Source organism: Rattus norvegicus, chromosome 3, assembly GCF_036323735.1.
Source record: "Rattus norvegicus strain BN/NHsdMcwi chromosome 3, GRCr8, whole genome shotgun sequence".
Classification (NCBI taxonomy): domain Eukaryota; kingdom Metazoa; phylum Chordata; class Mammalia; order Rodentia; family Muridae; genus Rattus; species Rattus norvegicus.
Genome location: NC_086021.1, coordinates 70,460,866 through 70,467,670, shown reverse-complemented (window position 1 = coordinate 70,467,670; position 6,805 = coordinate 70,460,866). Strand labels below are relative to the sequence as shown.

Sequence of the window (6,805 nt, the reverse complement as noted above, 5' to 3'; positions counted from 1 at the left end):
GGAGATTTCAACACCCCACTCTCTTCAATGGACAGATCATGGAAACAGAAATTAAACAGAGATGTAGACAGACTAAGAGAAGTCATGAGCCAAATGGACCTAACGGATATTTATAGAACATTCTATCCTAAAGCAAAAGGATATACCTTCTTCTCAGCTCCTCATGGTACTTTCTCCAAAATTGACCATATAATTGGTCAAAAAACGGGCCTCAACAGGTACAGAAAGATAGAAATAATCCCATGCGTGCTATCGGACCACCACGGCCTAAAACTGGTCTTCAATAACAATCAAGGAAGAATGTCCACATATACTTGGAAATTGAACAATGCTTTACTCAATGATAACCTGGTCAAGGAAGAAATAAAGAAAGAAATTAAAAACTTTTTAGAATTTAATGAAAATGAAGGTACAACATACCCAAACTTATGGGACACAATGAAAGCTGTGCTAAGAGGAAAACTCATAGCGCTGAGTGCCTGCAGAAAGAAACAGGAAAGAGCATATGTCAGCAGCTTGACAGCACACCTAAAAGCTCTAAAACAAAAAGAAGCAAATACACCCAGGAGGAGTAGAAGGCAGGAAATAATCAAACTCAGAGCTGAAATCAACCAAGTAGAAACAAAAAGGACCATAGAAAGAATCAACAGAACCAAAAGTTGGTTCTTTGAGAAAATCAACAAGATAGATAAACCCTTAGCCAGACTAACGAGAGGACACAGAGAGTGCGTCCAAATTAACAAAATCAGAAATGAAAAGGGAGACATAACAACAGATTCAGAGGAAATTCAAAAAATCATCAGATCTTACTATAAAAACCTATATTCAACAAAACTTGAAAATCTTCAGGAAATGGACAATTTCCTAGACAGATACCAGGTACCGAAGTTAAATCAGGAACAGATAAACCAGTTAAACAACCCCATAACTCCTAAGGAAATAGAAGCAGTCATTAAAGGTCTCCCAACCAAAAGAGCCCAGGTCCAGACGGGTTTAGTGCAGAATTCTATCAAACCTTCATAGAAGACCTCATACCAATATTATCCAAACTATTCCACAAAATTGAAACAGATGGATCACTACCGAATACCTTCTACGAAGCCACAATTACTCTTATACCTAAACCACACAAAGACACAACAAAGAAAGAGAACTTCAGACCAATTTCCCTTATGAATATCGACGCAAAAATACTCAACAAAATTCTGGCAAACCGAATCCAAGAGCACATCAAAACAATCATCCACCATGACCAAGTAGGCTTCATCCCAGGCATGCAGGGATGGTTTAATATACGGAAAACCATCAACGTGATCCATTATATAAACAAACTGAAAGAACAAAACCACATGATCATTTCATTAGACGCTGAGAAAGCATTTGACAAAATTCAACACCCCTTCATGATAAAAGTCCTGGAAAGAATAGGAATTCAAGGCCCATACCTGAACATAGTAAAAGCCATATACAGCAAACCAGTTGCTAACATTAAACTAAATGGAGAGAAACTTGAAGCAATCCCACTAAAATCAGGAACTAGACAAGGCTGCCCACTCTCTCCCTTCTTATTCAATATAGTTCTTGAAGTTCTAGCCAGAGCAATCAGACAACAAAAGGAGGTCAAGGGGATACAGATCGGAAAAGAAGAAGTCAAAATATCACTATTTGCAGATGATATGATAGTATATTTAAGTGATCCCAAAAGTTCCACCAGAGAACTACTAAAGCTGATAAACAACGTCAGCAAAGTGGCTGGGTATAAAATTAACTCAAATAAATCAGTAGCCTTCCTCTATAAGCCGAGAAAGTAATTAGGGAAACGACACCCTTCATAATAGACCCAAATAATATAAAGTACCTCGGAGTGACTTTAACAAAGCAAGTAAAAGATCTGTACAATAAGAACTTCAAGACACTGAAGAAGGAAATTGAAGAAGACCTCAGAAGATGGAAAGATCTCCCATGCTCCTGGATTGGCAGGATTAATATAGTAAAAATGGCCATTTTACCAAAAGCGATCTACAGATTCAATGCAATCCCCATCAAAATACCAATCTAATTCTTCAAAGAGTTAGACAGAACAATTTGCAAATTCATCTGGAATAACAAAAAACCCAGGATAGCTAAAGCTATCCTCAACAATAAAAGGACTTCAGGGGGAATCACTATCCCTGAACTCAAGCAGTATTACAGAGCAATAGTGATAAAAACTGCATGGTATTGGTACAGAGACAGACAGATAGACCAATGGAATAGAATTGAAGACCCAGAAATGAACCCACACACCTATGGTCACTTGATTTTTGACAAAGGAGCCAAAACCATCCAATGGAAAAAAGATAGCATTTTCAGCAAATGGTGCTGGTTCAACTGGAGGGCAACATGTAGAAGAATGCAGATCGATCCATGCTTATCACCCTGTACAAAGCTTAAGTCCAAGTGGATCAAGGACCTCCACATCAAAGCAGACACACTCAAACTAATAGAAGAAAATCTAGGGAAGCATATGGAACACATGGGCACTGGAAAAAATTTCCTGAACAAAACACCAATGGCTTATGCTCTAAGATCAAGAATCGACAAATGGGATCTCATAAAACTGCAAAGCTTCTGTAAGGCAAAGGACACTGTGGTTAGGACAAAACGGCAACCAACAGATTGGGAAAAGATCTTTACCAATCCTACAACAGATAGAGGCCTTATATCCAAAATATACAAAGAACTCAAGAAGTTAGACCGCAGGGAAACAAATAACCCTATTAAAAAATGGGGCTCAGAGCTAAACAAAGAATTCACAGCTGAGGAATGCCGAATGGCTGAGAAACACCTAAAGAAATGTTCAACATCTTTAGTCATAAGGGAAATGCAAATCAAAACAACCCTGAGATTTCACCTCACACCAGTGAGAATGGCTAAGATCAAAAACTCAGGGGACAACAGATGCTGCCGAGGATGTGGAGAAAGAGGAACACTCCTCCATTGTTGGTGGGATTGCAGACTGGTACAACCATTCTGGAAATCAGTCTGGAGGTTCCTCAGAAAATTGGACATTCAACTGCCTGAAGATCCTGCTATACCTCTCTTGGGCATATACCCAAAAGATGTCCCAACATATAAAAAAGACACGTGCTCCACTATGTTCATTGCAGCCCTATTTATAATAGCCAGAAGCTGGAAAGAACCCAGATGCCCTTCAACAGAGGAATGGATACAGAAAATGTGGTACATCTACACAATGGAATATTACTCAGCTATCAAAAACAACGACTTTATGAAATTCGTAGGCAAATGGTTGGAACTGGAAAATATCATCCTGAGTGAGCTAACCCAATCACAGAAAGACATACATGGTATGCACTCATTGATAAGTGGCTATTAGCCCAAATGCTTGAATTACCCTAGATGCCTAGAACAAATGAAACTCAAGACAGATGATCAAAATGTGAATGCTTCACTCCTTCTTTAAAAGCGGAACAAGAATACCCTTGGCAGGGAAGAGAGAGGCAAAGATTAAAACAGACACAGAAGGAACACCATTCAGAGCCTGCCCCACGTGTGGCCCATACATATACAGCCATCCAATTAGACAAGATGGATGAAGCAAAGAAGTGCAGGCCGACAGGAGCCGGATGTATATCGCTCCTGAGAGACACAGCCAGAATACAGCAAATACAGAGGCGAATGCCAGCAGCAGACCACTGAACTGAGAATAGGACCCCCGTTGAAGGAATCAGAGATAGAACTGGAAGAGCTTGAAGGGGCTCGAGACCCCATATGTACAACAATGCCAAGCAACCAGAGCTTCCAGGGACTAAGCCACTACCTAAAGACTATACATGGACTGACCCTGGACTCTGACCTCATAGGTAGCAATGAATATTCTAGTAAGATCACCAGTGGAAGGGGAAGCCCTTGGTCCTGCTAAGACTGAACCCCCAGTGAACGTGATTGTTGGGGGGAGGGCAGTAATGGGGGGAGGGTGGGGAGGGGAACACCCATAAAGAAGGGGATGGGGAGGGATTAGGGGGATGTTTGCCTGGAAACCGGGAAAGGGAATAACACTCGAAATGTAAATAAGAAACACTCAAGTTAATAAAAAAAAAAAAAAAAAAAAAAAAAAAAAAGCTGACCAGGATTCACATTAAATGGTTGTAGCTGCCTCGTCCTGTTCATTGCTTTTCTTGCTGCAACAACCCATGGACCTGCCTCTGCATGTACTCCCTGAGCTTGCTCTTAGTCACTGCCTGTCGATTCTAATCCTAGCCTAGAAATGAGGAGTTATGAGGTACGGAGGAAATTTAACACTGTCCAGAATATCACTTTACTGCTCATGCTATAGCACTGACAACAGTCACCTCTAGCTTAGCCAGTTCTCCACTTCCACTCTGCCCCCTGATTAGAGAACAAGTTTGGTACCTTCATCAGCCCAATGGTTCAGCCATCCCTGATGGCTAAGTTCAGGCAGTGATCACCCTTTGATGACTTTATTAACCACTCTTCTTTTCTTCTAGGTATCCAATGTTGCTGTAAAATTATTTAAAAAACGCTGTCTATTACCATGCACTACTAGGACCAGCACCTTGGTGCCCTAAGATATCTGGTAGATATCTTCAGTAGATATCTTCACCTCAGTCAACAAAGCCTCTTACCCGCTTTGCTCTATCCCATATCACACTGCTGATGTCTTCTCTCTGAGCCTGGCAGGAATTTCTACCCATCTAGTTCCCAAGGCAGGTTGCCACCATGCCAGAAATATACATCCCAATTCCATGGCTGCCTAGTGTCTCCAGCTGCCACACACTTTCTTGAACTTAAATCACCACATGAAAGAACACACAACACAATTAGCTCTGATCCAACTGATAATATGTAATTGCCCACCTAGACGACAAAGCCCTGTATATATCCATCCCATAAGAATATTCATAACAACTGTAAAGGTGAAGAGAGGAATCTTAACATCAGCTTCCATGTTCTCTGCTGGCCACTGCTTCTCATTTGCTCCAGTCTCCTCCTTTCTCTAAAACTTTTCTCCTGCCCATCCTTCCTTCCCAACTAATGACAGGCATCGTTCTATCTTGTACCTGCCTTCAGCTGTATGACATCATCCTACAATCCAATATATCAAAAAGAATGAGGGGAAGGAGGGAGGAGAGAAGGTGACTGCTGCCACTGAAATCCCAGTAGAGCAGGAGGCCAACAAGTTATTAACTACCTTGCTTAAAAAAAGTCTAAAGGCTTTTGGTACTTCCAAGATTTCTGGTTCCTAAAGGACCATATCTGCTTTAGATTCCACTGCATCCAGTAATCCATGGGAAGGGTCTGCCTGCCACAGCACTGAATGTTCCTCCTGTAGCTGCCTAGTTCACCAGACCTTGAATCAGCAGCTACCAACTGACTGAAGATAGCCCACAGCTATGGGTCAAGGAGGATACCAGCAAAAGCAAGACTTGGCTACTGGGAACTGCACAGGGGTGAATTCCCTGTAGCTGGCTGATTTCTTTCCTTCCCCATGTCTTCTGGGGTTCCGACAGCATTATTAAAGAAAAAGTAGGCTCTGCCCCTAGAGGCATTGCAAATGTGGCCGCTGGGTTACATGTGCGTCAGTAGGTGGCAGAGAGGAGAGAGGCTGAGTCTATTCTCAGTGTTCTGACCTGTTCATAACATAGTGGTGTTCATAAACATCTGAATAATTAGTAGCCTAACATCCCCTTTAGAAAAAAAAAAAGCAAAGCTGGGATGACCATCAACCAGTTTAGCACTGTACAGGCGTGTGTGTGGGTGAGGGGGTGGCAAGCCATTTTGGAGATGACCCCTGCCTGGCACCATAATGTATGAGCAGGACATAACATGCCTGAAACCTCTCCTGAGACCACTCTTGACATGATCCTGGACAATTAGAGACACCAGCTGCCACTAAAGGGGACAAATAAGTGGTGGAAAAATGGAAGAGAAAGAGAATGTGAAGGATGTGGGCACAATGAAGTGAGACAGAACTGTAGCCTTCAGAGTAGCAAGGAGCAGCCTGATGTGAGTATTGGGTGATGCCACCTGAGACCATAGTGGGGTCTTGGCATGGGCTGCCATTGAGGGCCACAACTGGTTCCTTGGCCCTGAATCAACATGGGTCTGTTATCATCAAAGGCCAGGTGGACATCCCTGGTCTGGGGTGCTTTCTGGTAACATGTTGATGTCTGAGGGCTGTAAAGAACTGGCCTCATCCCTCACCTGGACAGTGAGGGTTGTGGGGAGAAAACTGACACAGAGGGTATAGAAACAGTAGAGCTGACCCTGGTCCACTCCAGCTGCCGTAACTCAGGAGAGTGCACTCTACCTTCCACCCTCCCCTCTTCCCCCTGACCTCCACCCCTCCCTGCACACTATGGGAGTTGAGGGTCAGTGGCCCTGAGGATACAAATGTGGGCATCATGGTTCTACCCTTGTCTCCCATGTATGGAGACACATGTGTACATGCAAGTTCTTAGAAAAGTCAGTTTCCATCTCATACCTATGTATAGGAATCGAATGTTACATCCACTGTCAGGATGTTATATTTGTTAATTTTTATCTTTGCTGAGCTAGAGGAAGAGATAACCTCTTCCCCTTCACTCCTTACCACCAGCTCAGACAGGAGACCTGACCTTAGAGCAGGAGAGCTGTCCCTGCCTCTCACCCACTGCAGTACTCCAGAGAGCAAGCCCTGTGCCTCTCCTGGGCAGCAGAGTAGAGCTAGCTCTGGTTGTAGGACAGTGTGAGAGCAGGGGAGCAGGGGAGCAGGGGAGCAGGGGAGCAGGGGAGCAGGGGA

General features: G+C 43.1%; 1 pseudogene; it reads left to right on the top strand.

The window, feature by feature from the left end:
* The first annotated feature begins 5,556 nt into the window (after positions 1 to 5,556).
* LOC120102041 (small nucleolar RNA SNORA17) lies at positions 5,557 to 5,709 on the top strand (annotated as a pseudogene).
* The last annotated feature ends 1,096 nt before the right edge of the window (positions 5,710 to 6,805 follow it).